The sequence below is a fragment of the Phalacrocorax aristotelis genome, chromosome 1 (assembly GCF_949628215.1).
Source record: "Phalacrocorax aristotelis chromosome 1, bGulAri2.1, whole genome shotgun sequence".
Lineage (NCBI taxonomy): Eukaryota > Metazoa > Chordata > Aves > Suliformes > Phalacrocoracidae > Phalacrocorax > Phalacrocorax aristotelis.
Genome location: NC_134276.1, coordinates 137,060,077 through 137,081,479, shown reverse-complemented (window position 1 = coordinate 137,081,479; position 21,403 = coordinate 137,060,077). Strand labels below are relative to the sequence as shown.

Genomic DNA, 21,403 nt, shown 5'->3' with positions numbered 1-21,403 from the left:
TGATTGTCTTGTAAGTAGGAATAGTGTTTATTCACATTGACTTCTGCAAACAGCAAGAACAGAACTCCCACCTTTCTGGAAACCTAATGCTGTCCTGCTATTTGATCTTGTCTTATTGTTGGAAATACTTATCAGATAACTGGCTGATCACAACTGCCTACAGTGTTAGACACCCTGTCTTTCACTAGTAGAGGATGCAGGCAAAATCAATTACCATGCTACAGTATGAAAGTCATCACTGGAGAAACTGAGTATAAAAACATTCCCCCATCATTGAAATGCTTTTTTACTCTGCATGAAAAACTTGTTAAAAAGAGCCTTGCTATCATATATAGACAGCATTAGGATACCTTTAGAAATATATGCTTGTGCATACGTGCTCATGTGTCAGCATGTTTGTGCATGTGTGTGTGTTTATAGGAGAAGGATATGCACTTTTAAGATGATTCATGCCTAAGAAGATCTGGCAGAAGATCCTCTTTTTTTAAATACTCATTTGTTTCCTTGAGGTTCAGACCATCCCTGCTGTAGTAGCCGGACTGCATGTGCCAGTCTGAATGTAGATGCTGTCTCCAGATGCCTGCTTCTGGCGAATGGAGTTTTTATTTTCAAGCACATACTTATGTTTCTGTTTAAACATTTTGTGCATGCCATTAACCTCAATCTGCTTGTCAAAGCTGTGATCACTTCACCGCAGAATTCTTGACTGAACATAAACTTCAGTAGTAAAGAAGGTTAGAATTATATGAGGGATATACTGGCCTTCCTGAAATTGCAGGTGCCTATCATCATAGATCATATATGTGCAAGCAAACTGGAATTGACCCATTAATTGTAATTGTCCCAGCCTGTTCTTGACTCATATAAGCCACCATTTCTGACCAAGACCTTGATGTCTGATAAACTAGTATAAGTCTGGAGTAATTCACAAGGCTTAATTGAAAGTCCTTCTAATTTACATATGTGGAACTGGAATCAAAATCTGACCCACTGCATATGTTGCTGTATAATAAAAGCAAGCAAAACAAACAAAACAAAATTGTCAGTGAATAATGAAATTTCTTTCACATATGAACCTTATACTTTATGCCTTATATTCTTTAGTTTTTGTGTTCTGGGGGAAGAATTTTCTTTATAAAAAGTCAAAACCAAATTTAAAAACCCCATGATTCTGAATTTCCAGAATTGTTTATATATATAGGAGTGAAGACTTTAAATTTTGATCTCTTGTTAGTAAAATATTTTAGTGGCTTGAATAAAACATTTTTTATTTCTTAATTAAATTGATATTATCCATATTAGCTCTTTCACTGATAAAAATCTAGTCAAGTTAAGAAGGTATACAGTTGCCAATCCAAAGCTCCACAAAAGATGTTCCCAATTCACATGGTATGTCTTAATGGAACTTTTTATATTTGGGTCCAGTTAGCAGCCATTTGCTAAATACAGATGTGTCAGTAATTCTCTGCTAAACAGGGACAAGATTGTCATACAAAATCCTGGAAAGTTAGAAAATTATGTCCCTTAAATAATTGTTTCTTAATGCATTAGATTAGGGCAAAAGGAGAGGTGTACGAAATTGAAATACTTCAGTTCTAACCAGACCTTTCTGTATTACTTAGGCAGAGGAATATCAGATTGCTAACCGTTTCCTAAATAATTTTTCTGAAGCATATTCTCTCAGAGAGATAACTGCTGTGCAAAGGTGATTCCTCCAATACAAGATTATTCCATCAATTTTGAATCATATGAACAGTTCTGACAGAAGGGATCAGCTCAGAAGCCTACTCTGGTTTATTCTTTAGTGCATTTTTCTAGGTAAATTCTGTGTTTCATTTTGTGTGTTGGGTATCCTTTTCTGGTGGTCTTCTAAAATGAGTAAATGTGTTTGGTTACTTGTACCAGGAATAGTGCACTTAGCTAGTAGACCACAGCCCCCAGTCTATCTGATTATGTGATAGCCCCTTGTGTCTTTTTTGTACCAGGAACTGTTTTTCAATAAATGTAGGTTTTGTTTTATTTGGTCACATTAATGGAAGTCAAGGAGTATGTATGTACCTTCATAGATATTAGCATATGTCTATATTTCTGCAATATAATGATACACCCTAAATCAATTCATGTCACACAATACAGTAAAATATGATTGATGACAGTGATGAGTTTTTTTATTTTCACAAACAGTGAAATATGTGTCGTGAAATAAATCATGTTCTTCTTCATTGTAAGAGAAGATCCACTGTTTTATGTGGAACTTTATTTCTGCTGACCTTTTATGTACAAAAAAGTCTTATATTCTGATCCCTGTATACTGTTAATGGCATTATGCAGCTGCAACAATAGTTTGGATACTTATATCTCCATAGGTCACCTGGACCTCCTGAATAAGTTATGCTTTGATGAGATCCTGCTGTTAAAGACAGTATGGTGAAAGGAGCTGCTGGGTCAGCAGCAACACTGAACCCAAAGCATATTCTAATCTTCTGGCCATGAGAACCCACATCTTCAAAATCCTCAAAAAAATGTCCAGGTTTATGAACTCTTGAAGTTTTATTACATACCTCAGCATATCTAATACTTTTTAAAAGCCCTATTTCCCAAAGTCATGTGAATAGCTAAGAAGCATCGTGTTATTTTGTGAAGCTGTTACTTTTAGATATCCTCTTGAGGAAGAAAATGGGAAAAATAGTGAAGACTCAAAACCCAGAAGGAAAGTAAAATGAAAAAGTGATAAAGCCAAAATTTGGTAGTGTTTAGGAAAATCGACTTGGAAGTTTTGAAAATTTGGATTTTCTAATATTACATTTCTGTACTAGTTGCTGGTCTTTCTTGCTGCCTTTGTATCAGGTTCATCTAAATCCATGTTTAACTGTCTCAGAGAACACTTTCCTGTAGCTGATAAGAGCTGTGAATGACCGTCTCAAAGTGGTTGTCTCAAAGTGGCTGTCAGGCATTTGCTTCGTTATTTTAAGTTTCTATATCATGGTCTCTTCTTTATAAAGCCACACCTCTTATCCCTGTCTACCAGTTTCTTGCCTATTCCCCAGTATCTGATGCTGCTGTGAAGACTGCTCATGTGCTCAAGCACTCTGTTTCTTTGCCTAATGCAAATATTTCTGCATAGGCATTAAACAGCTCAAGCCTCTGACTTGTGCCCTAGCACTCAGCTTTTACATAGTTCAATATGGAAGAAGCAGAAACAAATCTAGTACAATTGAGAAGTGTAATGATTAGGCAGATTGATGAGCAACTAGCTGATACTGTGAAAAGAGACTTATTACAATTAACATTTTGCTGACTCTACACCTTTCCTATGTCAAGCACTAGGCATAGGGTACATTTCTTTATTAATACAAGTGTTATCAGACTACTAAGCATGTACTACAGATTTGCCTCAGATGAGGTATGATATCATAGTTCACAGTGCTCTTTCCAAAAGGTCATGAAATGTATCGATTATTGTGATGCATATGAGATAGGCAGCAGAGGTTCTTCAGAGGGTTAATTGTTACTTTAGGCTACAGATTCTGCTAACTATGAAAACATAAAAAAAATTAAAGACATGCTTTCAGATGAATAATATTTTTCTGGGATATCCGTCTATATAATGGCCAAATGGTGAACAGAGATCATGCAAAGTGTGGATCCTCTTGTATGCTGGGAATCCAATAGGAGTCCAAATCCCACAGACAGAAGCAGAACAGGATCTGGTACCAAGTGTGAAAGAGAATAAAAGTACCAGCCAGAAGAATTGCTGTGTCTTTCTGCTTTTCTGGATTGTAACACATGGGGAGGAATATGATTGTGACACAACTGAGTTTTCTGCATATCTGCTTATGGAATAGCATGAAGTGTCCCTGTGGGTAAAGTATTTCTCCCAACATACTCCTTTTGAGTTGTATCAATGATTGTCATTGAACATAACTTTTATGTTGGGTGAGCTACTGATTATTCTGGACTCTCTGAGTTCAATTAGAACTTGCATTAACAGAATGAGAGTACTGAATTATTAAATAGTGCATGTTACATGAAACAGCTAGCAATTTAAAACAACTGAAATTAAACACACAAGTTCCAGTTCTGTCAAACAGTGTTACATCTTGGAATTTAAATGTAGTGACTAGACTACTCTGTTCAAGAGCACAGTAATGAATTTCAGCCATATTGGGGCTTTTGCTGTCACATTTTTAATATGACATAGAATTGTGAATCCACAGAACTTAGAGATCAGCTTTATCATTGTATGTTCCCTCTTTCTGTAATCATAAGCCTTTTGGCAAGATCTTTCTTCTTAATATAGTTATGATAACAACATAATACTTGGAAGACCAAGTATCATTACTATTCTATGAGGTAGACTTTTTGCTGTTTTTTTCTCAAGCTTCTCTATACAAATATGGACATATATTGTGGTGGTGCAGAGACTTCTATTCTGATAAAAATTGAAAAAGATTTTCTGATAAAATATGTCTATATTTGTAAATGCTAAATTTTTGCTATGTTGTCACTGTACATGCACAGGTTTGGGAGAAAGTCTTTGCAAGTTTTCCTTCTCTTCCTCTTACCATTCTCTGCTTACCAAACAGTCTCTTCAAGGCAAACAGGCATTAGGAAGTAACTGCTACAGCTGAACAGCATTCCATAACATGTCATCGCTTTCCTTTCCAGATACAAACATCAAAATTAATACAGCTTAGGGCAATACTACCTCCATATTTGGGAGACATAGTCAAGGGCAACAGTCTTTCACAAAGCTACAAGGTATGAACGGACGTAGTGCTGCACCAGTAGGTTTTGGCCTAGGGTTCAGATGGGAACCACCTCGGATGCAGTGGTCCTTACAGTTCCTCATTGCTTTTTGAAGTACTTATTTCAGCAGCAGCTCTTGAAGCAGGTGGAGTATGCTGAATGCAGTATGTCTGCATGCAAGACAGCACAAACTGCAGGTCTGTCAAGCCTTTTTTGCAGGGTCAAGTGAGCTGAAGTATTTTTTTTGTGTCTTCTGTCCCAGCAAGTGTATACTATGTAGAATCTTACCATTACCAGTAGGAGTCATTTGACATGATAACACACAACATGCATGATAAGCATTAACAGCAGGTATTCACAGAGCATGTAATGTCAGAAGTCCCCCTGTGACATTTTCCTTCTATAGACACCTGTTGGTACAGTACTGGAAGAAAATTGAGAGCAGAGCTGTTAAAAAAATTATAGAGTTGAAACTCCTCTCCACTGGAAAATACTGTTTACTGAAGCTATTTTTTCATAAAACATGTTTTAATTTTAATGAAATATCTTAGTTCAACTTTTATAGAGTGAGGAGTTTCCAACTGCTGTTATTAAATGACTTTTTCTTTCAAAATGCAATTTATATTAGAGGGTTTTTAAAAATAGAATAAATCAAAACAAAATATTTTAAGCTGTTGACGTAAAACATTTGGTTCACAGTAATTAAAAACACTTTTGAAAACAAACACTTTAGATTTTTATCCTAATTTGGGACATATCTCCCTCCTTTTTTCTTTTCCTGAAATGCTGTAAAGCTTTCATTGGAGAAAAATAAAAAAGCCCTTATTGCCCTTTTTAGCTTGCTTAAGTGCCTGTGAAGCCTAACTTTTCATTGCTATCTGTTCAGAAAAGACCTTTTGACTACTTCTTTAGACTAAGATTGACTCTGTGGTGCATCTTCTTCATTATTCTTATCCTTACGATCTCACCTGGGTTACAGGAGAATAAAAGGAATAGTTTTTCTACCATCATTAAGATTAATTTTAACATACATTTTGGAAACAGAATATTTTACAGAACTCTATGCCAAAATGCTATCCCTAGATTCCAGTCTAAGTAAAGAAAGGAGCTGATCAACATGGACATGTGAAGAGGAGCAGTGAGAGAAAAATAGGAGTAGAATGCCTGTTGTTGTAGCGGAACCAGTGATTCTGTGATACAGATACCGTAAGAAGATTGGGCAAAAGCAGGAGCAAAGACAGAGACCTTTGCAAAGAGAGGCAGAGGCTGATGTCTCCAAATGAAGTAAGATTTCATAAGGAAGAGTGAGGTGTGTGCTGGAGGTTCTTCAAGGCGAGGCCACGTAGCATATATGGATGAATGGGACCACAAGAAGAATGCTAAGAAAGGAATGATGTAGACGACGTAATTGGTAGGTTTTCTGGGAGGCACTGCTGAATAGATGCCTGCTTCTCCTCCAGAGAAGTCTTCTGGTGGGAGGCAGGGCAGAGGAAATATCTGTCTTGCTAAAGAATAAGGCAAGAATGGAAAAATATGCACTCCAGAAGTTCTGTGACAAAGGGGTTTTATGGTGTCTGGGTTATTTCTAGAGTAGCAGAAAACTGCAGGGCTAGAAATTATGACAGAGCTTCTTTTGTAATTGCTGAGGAAACAGCCCACCCACTCATTGTCCCTAGAGGACATTCTGGATTCAAAGGTTGGTGGGCCATACTGAATAGCATCTCTGAATAACTTGTTTTGCATGAAGAATAGCCACCTGGCATCCCTTGAGGTACTGACAATACGATAATTCAGCAAAAGAAAAAGGGGTAGATGTGGGTGGTATTAATGTCATTTCTCTGAAGGATATCTACCTTAGATATGTCAGGTTCCATGTTTTGGAATAGTAGAAGGAAAGTGGGAGCCTGAAATTCCTTGTGGGGCCTTTGAAGGCCCCAAAATGCAATGTTGGAAACTTGGACTTGGAAGTTTGAGTTCACTGAGCTCACTAGTCTCCTCTGAACCTGTCAGTGTTTTATAATTTCCAGACCTTTGTAAACCAGATTTCAGGGTTCAGTTGACCAATCACACACAGGCCATGCCTGGCAGGATTAGCACCGTGACAGTTTTCACCTTCTTTAAAATACAGAACAAATAGTTCATTTATTGAGCCAACAAGCAAACTGTTTTCTTTTGGCTGTTTCTCCTGTTGCCTGATGAAGCTCATCTCTGGTGAAATAAATATTAGACATAAACCCCAATAGAAGAAAGCACATCTTTTCTTAATAATCTTGCACATTTAGTCAAATTATTTAAACGGTTCCAGATGCTTAATCTGTTGCTAATTTGTTCATTCTTATTTGGACTTAAATGAAATTGCTTTATTTCTGAAGGAATGATTCCATGTTATTATTCACAGGCAGGAATATATAGTCTGAGTTCTGTTATAATCCTATAAATTCAGTTAGGCATTTCTATGAACATGAGAAAAATGGCATTGATACATTTTAAGCAATAGGTGATGCAATTATAATACCTCCATCTATTTGCAGTTGGTGAATTTTGCACGGTGCCAATCCCACAAGCTATGTAAACTGGTAGTAGCACCATTTTACAAAAAAAAGAAACCAAGACCACATGTAATACGTGTGTCCTCAGGACTTCAGGGAACTTGAATTAATCATAGTAGTAGATTCAGCTTTAATTATCAGATGTATCTGGGGCAAGGATAGTGCATTATCTTTCATAAAAGGACCAGAGAACAAGCTCCAAAAGTCAGAAGGAATACATTTCCAACCTGAAACCATAGCCTGTAATTAAAGTCACTAACTTGCATATGTGTGTGCATGTATTTAGTTAGTGGGGCTTGATGGGAAGACTTCATGCTCATACACCCTCTAGATGAGCATCATGACCTTCAGCATCTCTGTCCTACAGTTTGTGAGGAGTCATGGACTAGTGAAAAACTATTGGATGAAGGGAGAACTCAGCTTTCTCAGAAGAGGGAGGAGGGGAAGCTTACTCAGCAAATACAACTCTCAAAGTGGGAGCTAATGTCTGAGACATCAGACATTTCCTTTATTTCCTCAGCCAATGCTAGATAACAAAGTTGTGAGCTTGCTGATTTGAATGGACTGTAGCTTGTTGGGCTGACACTACTAGGTCTGAACCTCTAGGTAGTCATGGTTGCCTTTAGGACATGAAGCTCTGAGGCCCCTGAGCAACCATTTTGTTAGAGTGATGTCTAGGTCCCAAGACTTTGTAAACTTAGCACTTCTGGTTTTTGGTCTGATATCAAGTGACAGGATGCCTTAGACCATTGATAGAGAGCACTGGCTTATTGGAAGGCATATTTGATTGCCTGTAAGGTCTATAGGTCACCTCTCCTTGCTTTCTCTGTCCATGTCTAGGACACAAGTTATATGTCTGTCAGGTCAGGAAGTCACACTTCCCAGTTGGAGGTCAAGGGACAGACAGGCCTCTGTTGTGTTTGCTACTTATGTCATATGAAGATAGATTTTGCTGGGACCATGTGGGTTAGCAGTTCTGTTGGGTTGCCCTGCTATGGACAAGTGAAATTAGCTTTGTGAGGTGCTGGCTCAGCCAGTCTCATTAGCTCCTTGTCTTATTGCTAAGGCACTGGCTGCTGTGAAGTCATTGGTCTGGTATACCCAAATTTTCTAGTTATATTCTAGGTATAGATTTCTGTGAGGCAATCATCATATAATAAATACCCTCTTTTATATAATGAGTATTGTCTTCGATGGCCAGTGTTCCCTTGAAATGGTGCTAAGATTGTTGTATTTTCTCACATGAGTTAGTGTGTGGATACATGATGAGACAATCACTTATTTGTGTGTGATACTACCTCTACTCACAGCCTATCAGTAACAGCTGGTAACAACTTGAATTTTTAATTTCTTTTACTGGTAGTTTGAGGAAAATGCATGTGATTTGTCAAAATTTGATATTTTTCTGAAGAAAAAGAAATAGGAAAAAATTCTAAGTAGTTTAAAAGAGTTTAAGACCGCAAAGGTCATTGGCATCACAGAAAAAAACATATGCAGTAATTCAGCTTAGAAGGGAAGGCATGAAGACACCTAGCTCCCCCACTGTGCTCCAAAGCAGGACCAGCTATATCCAGTGTCATGTTTGCCAGATGTTTCTTTAACCTGTTCTTAAAAATCTTCAGTAATGAAAATGCCACAGCCTCCTTAGGGAACTTGTCCCAGGCCTTAGCTATGCCTGTTTGAAGGATTGAAGGTTTTACTGCTCCAAGGATTTTCTTCATGTCCAATCTAAGTCTTCCTGGTAGTAATTTAAGCCACTACTTACTTATTCAGAGAATCATAGAATGTCCTGAGTTGGAAGGGACCCGCAAGGGTCATCAAGTTCAACTCCTGTCCCTGCACAGGACAACACCAAACTTACACCAGATCATTGAGGGTGTTGTCCAAGTGCTTCTTGAATAGCATCAGGCTTGGAGCCGTGACTGCCTGCTTGGGGAGCCTGTTACAGTGCTCCACCACCCTCTGGGTGAAGAACCTTTTCCTAATATCCAGCCTAAACCTCCTCTGGCACATCTTCCTGCCATTCTCTCGGGTCCTGTCACTGGTCACCAGAGAGAAGATCAGTGCCTGCCCCTCCTCCTCCCCTTGTGAGGAAGCTGTAGATCATGATGAGGTCTCCCCTCAGTCTCCTCTTCTCTAGGCTGAACAAACCAAGTGACTTTAGCCACTCCTCATACAGTTTCCCCACTAAACCCTTCAGCAACATCGTTGGCCTCCTCTGGACACTCTCTAGTACTGCCCCTTTCCCCCTTCCAATCTAGTTTAAAGCCCTGTCAATCAGCCCTGCTAGCTCCTGAGCAAAAACCCTCTTCCTCTTCTGAGAAAGTTGAATACCATCAGATGTCAGCAGACCTGGTGTTGAGTATACCATCCTGTGTATGTTTTACCCATATCATCAATAGACATGAAGACTGTTCATCTATTTCCTTTGCATAAATTTCTTTTAAAATACTTTTTTGCTTTAATTTTGATATAAACTGATTTCCTCTATTATCCAAGTTACAGAATTTCACTAAATGAATCCTGCAACAAATCCATAACAACTGATTGAACAAAAAAACCAAGTAGAAAATTATAGAAAAGCATATGGCCTTGATTTCAAAATTGCAAAAAATGGAGAATTCCTCTGTATTTCTAGATTCCAAAGATCTTTTTTCCTCCTTCCCTTGTCTCTGCAGGTGTACCAGTGAACAAGGCATGTTCTGTCAAGGGTGAAAAACAAACATGGCCTTTGCCTTTTGAAAGAGGCTGGGCACGTAGAATGAAACACGAGTGTGAGATCTCTACAGAAGTTCTCTCTCTGCCCCTGTACTATCTTTCCTCCCATTAACTCATGATTGAATGGGAGATTCAGAGACTGACTATACTACACAATGAGACAATTTGGGAAGACTTTATTTTGGTACTATTTTGTCTCATTGGGGAACATAACTGTTTTGTGTGTATGTAATGGTAACATGAAGCTCCGACTTTTCAGCAGATGCCTGTCACAGGCCTTGTTGCCCAAATCACAGGCTACTTGCTGAAACTTTGTCCAAAGACAAACCAGCAATGTAGGTGGTCTAGGCCATATCTGTCACCTTCATTTCAGCCACATATCATAAGCTAGTCAGAGGAATGGGACATGTAATAGAAGTCTTTGTTTCAGATTTGTGTCAACAAAGGATTCCCAACAAATCCCTGCAATTTTCCTTTGGACAGAGTCTACCTTGAAAGTCTTCCAGAAGTCCTGTGCAAAGTAGTTGCAGCAAATGAAAGGATCTGTCTGCATATTTCTGGGAACTTTGAGGAAATACTATGTTGATGACTTCACACTGAAAGCTGTTTTCCAGCAGAAACTCTTATTCTTAACTTCTGTTGAAATTTAGTTATAACATAAAGTTTAAATGTAAGATTCTATATAACTGTAAATGCTTTATGGTCTTTGGGATATAGTCAGGACAGTGTCAGAATAAGAAGAGATGTAGATAAGCATTGTTTATGTGGCAGTGTTACGTTCTTCTATGCTCTGCAGTAGGAACTCTGAGTTGTCTGCACAGGCCAGTGCAGTAGGTGGTCATGCCCCAGGATGCAAAGGCATTTCAGTAGTCTAAAACCATATAAGGTGCATGGCAATAAAATGCTGCACGAGAGTCTCCCTTTTAGCCTTACCTCTGATTGAAAGGTGTCTATTTCTCCGAAGTATTTCTTTTCCTGTTCCCACAGCTTAGCTAAGTGACTTAGTTAATGAATAATCTTAGTAACAGGATCTTGTCCACTTTCTGTGACAACACGAAAAGTTCAGAAAATCTTCAGCTTGGCATGGGGATTTTGAGCAAGTCTCTAAGGGGAAGTGGAGCATGCCAAATCACCACTTATGACTCTTTCCAGAGGTCTTCTTGGTGACCTCATATCCAGTCATTTTGGGCATACTTTCTCTAGTTCGCCAAATAGCACAGGTAGGGTCAGCTCAGGTCTGTGCTCATGTGCTCACCCGGTGATATTTATGTACCCATACAATTCTTGCTCTCTTTCACATGTGTAAAAAACTGCCATAAATGCAGCCTCATTCCTTGCTATATGTGAATGTCAGAGGGTTTTTTAACCCACCGCATTAAAGGGCTAAATGTTTGCACGCCACTTACTTAGTTCATTCTGTGTATGTCAAATATGTTGAATTTACTCCCATGCAGATTGGGTGTGCTTTAAAACACTCATTTCTTCACTACCTGTGAATATAACTTTTTTTTAGATTTTTTTTGCTGAGCATTATTGCTGTTTCTAATTATTTTCCTAGTTGTATCAACCTTTATTTGTCCTACTTGAATCTTATTCTATTTCATGCTTATATTTCTGACTTCTCAACAGCCCAGTATCTAAGCCTCTGTTCTCCTCACTATTCACAACCTCTTCTAATTTAGTATCATCTGCAAATCCATTTGATGCGACTTTAAGAGTCATTGCTATGTTAAATATAGGACAAACAGTATACTGATCTCTAACTAGATAGTAAATCACAGTTTCATGTATAGCTTGCCACTACTTCCAACATTCTTCTGGTATGGGACTACAGAAATTTATTTTGTTGATATACATACTCCAATTTTGTTAACGATAGGAAAGAATCAGCATTTTCAAGAGAATGAAATGTGAAACATTGATTCCCACTGTTTCCAATTTTGCCAACTTGTTTTATATTAAATCTGACTGGGGAATTTCAAGGCAAATTTCAATAGATCTACATTTTACTGCCAACTGCCAACACAAGTATTTTTTTTAAAAAAAAAAAGGCAAAAGATCTGGGATGCTGTGGGAAGGAGCTCCCTGGAGAACTTTGTGTGTTTTTTATACAGTTTTAGCACATATATGCAATTTGAATAAATATTAGCTAATTCAGCCTAGTGTATGTGTAGTTATTATTTCCCTGTTTGGAAATCAGAAGGGATTTGGAATTAGAGTGCCAGGAACTTTTGCTCTCTATCTTTTATTTAAATCTGATTTGGGAGATCTAAACAACTTTGTAAGTTGTTGTTGGCTTAGTGGAAAGCTGTTAATATGTGCTTGTCAGTCAACTTTGGTCTGATATCTCTACCCCCTTGTGTTGAAAAAAAAACCAAACAAACCAACCCACCAAAAAATCAAGTGACCAAACATTGTGATTTGGAGTGTGAAACTCCAGCTTTTGAAGCACTGGGAAGTATTGTATTTCATGAAAAGTGACTGCCAATTTTATGATGTCAAAAATGTATATTATTTAGAAAAATAAACTTATCATTGAATTTACATTTTTGAAAAAATAAAATTGATACAAACACTGATGGCTGTAGTTCCCTGAAATTAAAGCTCTCAAGTCTAAAGATAATGCTAATAGTGCCATAATGTATGTCTGTCATTACTCTTCCAGCTCCATTAATCTCTGATTTCTGTCTTTGCCTTCCAGTGTTTCATTGACATCTCTTTCTTACTATTCTATACTATTCCACTCTTGCATCGTGTTTTGGGGAGAGGCTCTGTGTGTGAAGATACAGGGGTGTTTGTTATGGAGATCTACTCAACATAAACTAAATAATAATCAGCCAAAAGTAATATTCTTCCTAGACACAGGCTCAGACCAAGACCAGGTTGGACTCTGACTCTTCCTTCTGGAAGTGCCTCTTTCTGCACTGTCTGCAGAGGAAGCCAGTAGCAATTACTCCTGCTATACTGAAGCGAGACTTTGTGAGTAGTTTCTTCCCTTATTCTGGTTCTGTCCATATAACAGATCTGGTGTCTCTTTTACCCACCTCCCAGTCCTTGTTCATTTTGTGTGCTCGCAGTATGGTGATGCATATCTAGTATTGGTTAAAGAGATAATGCAGAAATGGTACACCAATAAATTTCACTGTCTGGCTTTAAACAGTCAGCTAGAATGGCTCAGCATGAGAAAGTGCATGGGCAGGGCCTCTGTACTTCTGAAATGTGTCTTTCTGGAGCAGACGCGGAGAGAGTTGAAGATTGCTTTGCTCTTGTACCCCTCCCCATTCTTCCAGTCTTCCAGTTGTGTGCTTACCCAGAACTCTCCTCTCCATGTCATCTGTATATTATTGGCAAAAGTTTGCCTTTGTAGATTGCGTTCTGCAATCAAGTGTCAATTTTTATAGCATATTTAAATGTTAGGATACAAAATTAACTTTTTACAGCTGGTAATAAATGTTCTGGAGTCAGGGAAAGAACCTAGCATAACCACATCTCCTTTTAATTCTTTCCCTGCTTCTCAAACATTTCATTACCAACTTAAAAATGTTACTAAAATTTACACCACTTCACTCTCCTCTGCTGTCGTTGTGGTCATTCACAGTTTGTGTAAGCTAAATTTGAAATTGCAAACAAAGGAAACTGATAATGTGTTGCATGCCTTTTTCTCCCACTTTCTGTGGGCATAAGTGACTTCACATGGCGTAAGACAATGGAGAATCTGATTTTAAGTGTGCAGTGCCAAAGCCTTGGGATGAGATTCTGCTTCACTGAAGTCACTGGGACTTTTGTGATTGATTTCACTGGAACAGGAATTTCAGCCTAGATTCTTCAAGCTAGGACACTGATCCAGATTTGGGCCAGATAAGCTTCAAGTAAACATAGAAAGGACATCTTTCCTTAGAGTCTAGCACTAAATACATCTCATCCAGAACTGAAACCATATGCTCAGTTAAACTTCTTGTGTTCCCTTCATAATTAAGGGAACTAATACATGTAGTTTAGAGAAATAACAAGGCTATTAAACGTTGCTAAGAGAATCCCACATAGAAAATTGTAATTCGAGTTTTGAAAATTGCAGAGTTGCCAACTGGCTTAGTTCCATTGAGCCCAAGTTGCTTATATTAAAGTGTATAACAGTGACTGAATGATTTTACAGATAAATTTCAGGTAAACTGTTATCTGTCTGAGGCAAATAGACTTGAAGTTACAAATGTTAACATCATTTTGGACCTTTTTATATTCTAGGGAGAGATACTGCAAGTAGCCGGGTATTTGATTGTGTGACCAAACCCTTTAAAAGGACTTATGCAGAAAAGATAGTCCTATACTTAAAATAATTTACAGAGAGAAACTTTTAAAATCACTGCCAATATTAAAATGGTACTGAATTATGGGAACTAGTAAAAAGTCATTCATTTGCTGAAAAATTACACTGGATACGTTGTTTAAAACGTGCTAGTTTTATTATTCCATTAACTTCTCCATCAGATGTTCACAGTTTACATAAGAAAGTGTGAAACCAGATTGACTATTAGAGTAATGGTGTTCTGGATTTCAGGGTACAAAGTGGTTGCAAATCCAGTTAACTGCAGGACAATGTAAGGTAGTGAGTATTGCTGATAATACATTATTTTTCTAAAGCCAGTCTTTAAAACTCACCTTGTTCTCCCTTTGTTTAATGTGTCCGATAGGCCCATGTCTAGTCAATATCAAAGTGTATTGAATTGATCTAATCACACAAATGAAAGTAGGCACATATCTGGCTCAGAATCTGTCTTCCTTATGCATGACTACATTTATATAAGCGTATTTTAAAGCCATATGTGGTATTTCATTGCCTTCTCTGAGAAAGTTCAGGAGTTACACTAAAAAAAAAATTGAGCCAGTGACAGGATATCCCTTCATGCCATGAACTTATTTGTAGCATTCCACTATCATCTTCCCTAGTATGACAGACCTGTGTACCACTGTCAGTCAGTTGCTTTGGAAATCCCACCAGATGTCTAAGTGTATTTGTACACCTGGCCCTTTGCCTTCTCAGGATCAGACTCATTATGATTTATTAATCATCTACAAAGAGCATTGATAAACAATGAATATTTATGACTACAGATGTAACCCTATTGTTTGTGTAAATTATAGTGTTTTTCTGGTAATGTTCTGAATGGCTTCAAGTTTACATAAATAATTCATACTTGTAAAGCCATATGTTAAACTGTCAATGTAAAAAAAGAAGTGCTGCCAGTTTTCACTTGAACCATATGTAAATATCAAGAAGTTGATTTTAAACAGTGATATAAAGAATAAGTACCTCAGTGCCATTTACACAATAACGATTGCAATATGCTACAATGCACTAGATGCATTAAGATGAGTATCTAGGGCAAAATAAGTTTTAAATACAGCAGAGAAAGGAACCATTTTTATTTCTGAATAAAATACAGTGTATTAAATTAACCAAGTCTAGCTTTACAAATGTAAAGTACAGTGATAGCAGACCTCCAGCCTTTTGCCGTTATTTCTAAGTGAATTAAGCAGCTTGAAATATTTCCTTGAAACTACTGCAAGGAGCATTAATTTTGTATCTTTGAAGTGAAGGTAGAATTTTCAGTAACATTGTCATATGTGATTTGATTTTGAGATCTGGCCCTACCTGTCTATGTACGCTACATCTAATCGTTATTTCCTGATATAGTCTAGGTACATGCTGTTGCTGCAGAGGGAAAATCAGTAAGAAATATAGTTGCCATGTTTCAGCTTACCCTTATTCCAGCAGTACTGGCATGGTTGGGCAAATGGCCACATTCACTATGCCTTGGACAACTTTGATAAAAGATTTCAGCTATGAACTGTAGCTCATATCTCAGTTCTTATTTAATTATCAGAGCTAGTTTTTACCAAGGTATTTATTGCGTGCATGTGATACACATACACACACATATTTACGTGTGTGCGTGTGTATATATGTCAAGTAGTATGTATATACACATATATACACATACATATACTTTGAGAAAGTTCAGAATATAGTGTTAAGACTGACAAGGACTAGAAAGTACTTGGATTAGCAGATCCTTTCCTCCATTCTGCCAGCATGTCTGTTGACAGAGAAGAGGCTGGTGTCTCCTTTTCCACCAGGCTTCCTTGTGCTCCATGACTGGAAGTATGACCCTCACCTAACACAGTAACCATCACATCATATGTCTGGTCCTGTGGAAGGGATGTGCATGTGTGTATCTTGAGGCACAGGCACTTGGCTACTCACACATGTTTTCATAGGCTTTGTTATGTGAAAGGCCAAGTGAATGGCCTATGTCAGGGCTGTAGCCTGTGGGAGATTTGTTTCCCATCACATTGCAGGGGAAGAAACACAGCTGTGGGCTTGAATGATTGTTCCCATTCTGACTGAGTGCTCTAAGCTAATAGAAAAGCCAAAAGGTGGCTTGATCACAGTCTGTAATAACCTACAGCCAAAACCAATATTCTGCCAGTAGATGCTCTTAACTGACAAAGTTGCAGCTAAATGCCAAGACTGGAAGATGCAGATAGGCAAATTCAGCCTGGAAATAAGCCATACATTTTAAATAGCTAGGACGATTAGCAATTGGAATGACCTAATCATGCTTGTGACTGGCTGCTCATCATAGTAGTGCTCAAGCTGTGATTAGAGGTTTCTCTAAAAAGAATGTTAGTTAGGACACATTTATTAGCGTTATAGCAAAAATTTCCTCAAGGAAGTTCTGTGGTTACAAAGGAGACCAAGACTGGCTGGTTAACAATAGCTTGCTTAGCCTTAAATTACGTTAATTTCCATGATCCTGGTACTGAGCCTTGCACACACTTCTTATAGCTCTCTATTCTGCAAATGATTTAGAGTGTGTCCATTAAGCTCCACTGAAAGTTATCGGAGTGTCTGTGCTATTCTGTATGTTTCAAAGATGGTAAAAAGTTTCTAATTAAAAGTTTTGCAGTCCTTCAGCTGGCTCCAAATGAGTATTGGCTGTTCGTTTTCCATGTGCAAGCCTGAAGCAGAACATTGTTCACAAAACAGAGCCATCTTTACTGTTATATGCCCTTACTGCTTTCTAAGTGAGAGGTGAAGGTAGAACGCCTAGGGAGATAGATTCAGACTGGGATAGACACAGACATTGGCAGATGCCCAGGGTGGCAGCAGTTTTGTCTTTCCTCTTAGAAGTTTGAGGCCCAGTAGTCCCTATTACAGACTGAAACAGTCCCATGAACTTGTCCAGAGTTTCTTAGCTGTAATTACCATTGTGAGCCACTGCAAGATCCCAGAAATGCTGATGTGTCTTGATTGTGCCCCCTTTTGTGTTGCCAACCTGGAATCCACTGTCTTCCAATATTGCCTGTTGCTGCAGGCTTTTTCTGGCTCTTAAGTTCTTTTAAACTCCAAATAGCTCTGAAGTATCCTTTTCTCCTTATCTTCGTCTTATTTCATGCCCAAAGTAAAATTATAGGGACCCTTTATTTCAGAAGAATCTCATTTCATTCCTTGTCTTGAGCCTGCAATACACATGTAAAATTTGGGGTGTTACTCAAATACAGAAAAGCTGTATTTGATACCCCAGTTCTTATTTCTAGATGCTCACTTGGACAGCACAGTTTTTAGCACAGTTATAAAAATTACGTTTACTTGTTTGATGCTTCCTGGGCATACTGAGAGATGAACTTCTGGATTTTGTCATCAGAAATATAATTTTTGCAGCTTGTTGCTGTGCTAGCTGTGCAAGACCTTAGGAAGCCAGAGAGAGGGGTCCTGGATTCTCTTCTTCCCTGAGCATCGTTTACTAAGTTCCAGTCAATTATTGCGGCTCTGTGCAAGTCTAGTGAAGTCACTGGGGTGGCCCTGGTGCAACCACACTGAAGACACTGAATTTCAGAACTGGAGTTAGAAAGCAGGATGCAGAAGAAAGAAAGAATGTTGCTTTACTCCCCAAGTGCAGGTTGAGCTGGCATGGCTGATGGTTAGAAACACCTGCTTTGAGGATTTGTTCTCTTGTGGGAAAACATAAATAAATAACTGAAATACTTGTGATCTGAGCAAACTAGCTGTGGTTTAATTCACAGACAAACATAGAACTGTTTTCACAAAGCCACTTGGTACTGTCCAAGTGCAGTATATTTCCAAATTTCCACAGCTCAGAGACTCACCTGAGGATGCAGAGCTGCACATGTTGAATCTTTGCCATGTTAGGTAACTCATAAGGAAATAAACCATGCAGCAAAACCTAGGTGGTATTTAATTGTATTTTTTTTCTTTTCTGCTTTTTTTGTTAATTTTATTTTTTATTTTCTAACAGGAAAGAATTATGTTCCTGCATGGAACACATTCAAAACCACATTAAAAATGAAAACAGGAATGCATCACTACACCCAGAATAACAACTATTTTCTCCTGCAATACAACTGGAAATACATCACCATGTTTAAAGAAACTGAAAGAAAGATTTTAAAATATATCTTTTAGTTTGTCTTGTTCACCACAAAAATAAAATCTCTATCATAAGGTTTTCTGTCTGCATATAAATATTTCCCTGCAATACAATTTCTCCTGAGGAATATTCCACAGTGTAAGATATCTGTCATTGAGATTGTTCTTCAGATGATCAATTTCATCTTATTACATCAATAAATTCATACGCACCTTAGACTGCTCCAGATAGATTCCCTGCTTGCTTGGCTGAGTTTTCATCAATCTTCAGGAAAGCCTTCCCTGTCTGAAATGTAGGCAATGTTCTGTAATGCACATTATTGATTAGAATGGAATATGTGTTGTATCCTGTGAGAAATCTATGAATCAATTCCACTAACTTAGAATAAAGCACACTTGCTGCAGTGTGGAAATATAATATTTTGATTGCAGACAAGGTGTTCTTCATACCTCACAGTACAGTCTTTTAGCGGCTAGGTGGCACTATAGCCAGAGAGTAGAATCAGGTGCAACAGAAAATACCAAGTGAATTTACAGATTTGGTTTTCTTAACAAGAGCTGTAAGAGAAGGTAGCACTCAGCTGCCTACTATAATGATTCAAATTTCAGGATTTGCTTTGTGCCATGTATGCTGTCTAAGTAACTCAGTAATATTTTCATCAAACTTTTTCTTTGTTCTTATAATGTCATAGCAACTCAGGCATGTTATTCAGATCTCCCTTTGGTTAAGTGCTACAGAGAATGGCAAATGAATGGCAAAATCACCTGAGATTAAAGGAAACGCATGCGTGAAAGAGAAAGCTAACTAGATGGCATGCTGATCTTCTCTTCCTTCCTTTATCCATTTGACCTTTCCCATGCACACCCTCTCCTCTTCCTAATTTCACCTTTGTGTCATTCACTGCAAGAAAAGGTACCTCTGGGAAAGTGTGTGTAAGAAAGGGTAAAATGCTGCCTGGTAGCAAGAAGAGGGGAAGAAGTGTGAGAAACAGCCCTGTGAGCACCAGGGTGAGAGCAGGAGGTGGGGAGGAGCTGCTCAAGGTGCCCAAGCAGAGATTCCCCTGCAGCCCATGGAGAGAGCCAGCGTGGAGCAGATACCCACACTGCAGCCTGTGGAGGACGCCATGCCAGAGTGGGTATTTCCTGAAGGAACTGCAGCTCCTGGAGGGCCCACAGTGGTGTAGTTTTATCCAGAAGGACTGCAGCTCATGGAAGGACCCACGCTGGAGTAGGGGAAGAGTGTAAGGAGAAAAGAATGGCAGAGAGGAGCTGTTACAGACTGACACCATAACCCACCATTCCCTATACTCCTGAATAACTTGGGGAGGGAAGTAGAGGAGTCAGGAATGAAGGACTGAACTTGGCCACGGGAAGAAGTTGGGAGGGAGGTGAAATGGAAGGAGTGTTTAGTTTTGTTTTTATTTCTTACCATTCGTATCTATTTTAAACAGTGATAATTTAAATTAATTTTCCCCAAGTCAAGTCTGGTTTGTCCATGATAGCAGTTGGTAAGTTATATTCCTGTCTTTACCTCAACTCAAAAGCTTTTCATCTTGATTTCTTTCCCCATCCTGTTGAGGAGGGAGAGTGAGATAGCAGCTGGGTGGGCATCTGGCAGCCAGACAATGTCCACCCACCGCAAGAGAAAGGACTGTTTTTGACCTGTTCAGCAAGGTAATATTTTTGGAGGTAGTCATATTTCGTTTAGTTATTCCCAGTAATAAATTGAAATTTTAAGAATTAGTTATGCTTCTAAATCTTTATTGCAGGAACTTATTTTACTGAACTCATCAAGCACAAAGTGTTTTTGAAAAGCAATGATTTATGTAAAACAAGTATTCAGGTACTAAACCTAGGGCTTCCAAAATGATGGGTCATACTAGATGTCACGGTGTTCTTAACACACATGCTGAGATTAAAGAGGTCAGATACTCTAATAACTGCAGACCTTAAACTTTCCTGAAGTTGGGACCCTTAAACAGATGGATCCTAATGTCTCTTAATGCTTAAAAATGTAGGCTTAGGCACACCTTAGATTCTGATATTCATTTCTAAATGTACATCTCAATCATTGCTCCTCCATTTTCCTAGTTTTTCTTCTTCTTTCCTGTAACCATCCAGTATCCAAAATTCTTACTGCTAGAGAGATTTTTGAAGTAATTTTCTTGGTCATTTTTGCCTCCTCCTGCCTCTTTCCACCTCAGTATGGTTATAAAAGATTTTCTTCTTTCCTTTAACTGCTTTGGCTAGCATTAACTCATTTTGCTCTTTTGCTTGTTTAGTTTTTTTTTCCCCTAGTGAAATTGTTAGACATGGTGTCCTTCAGGCCTTCTTGGAGTATAATCATGTAGACCTTCTTTATGTCCTGTATAATTGCTAAGTGGTAAAGCCAAAATGAAATGAAATGCATCTGTGCTTTCACATAAATGTTTTTTAAAGCAGCCTTCCAGCTAAATGATAGACTTCATTTATGTACTGTATGGAGTATTTATGTACTGCATACATGGGGCCAAATTATTTGTGCTTCTGCTTGGGTTTGCTATGGCCCAGTCCTGCCAGCATTCTCCCAAAGGAGACACGCTTAACTTCTCTGTTTGAACAGCTGAGCTGAGAAGAAGGGATGCTGAGTAATACTACTTCCCACAGTATTTGAGGCACCACCACAATGGCAATGGATGCGTAGACAGGATCATGTCTTCAGTCTAATTCCACATCCTAGTAAACTCCATGAGAAAACTCACGGCTGCGTTTCTGCACTTGGAGTATATACTGTACTCCTAGTGCTACTTTGAGAAAGCCTTTTACAAAGGCATAACAGTCCCAGATTTTTACTTTTACCCGAAGACAATTGTGCCTTAGAAATTATTTATCTGAAACCCTTGATCTGAATTCTAATCTGATTTAAATTGATTTAAATTCAGAATAACTCTGGGTTAGT

General features: G+C 38.3%; 1 protein-coding gene across 1 annotated transcript in view; it reads left to right on the top strand.

The window, feature by feature from the left end:
- Nucleotides 1-21,403, top strand: part of ANO2 (anoctamin 2) — a 199,100-nt gene that overhangs the window by 132,818 nt on the left and 44,879 nt on the right. The gene's annotated exons all lie outside the window — the stretch shown is intronic.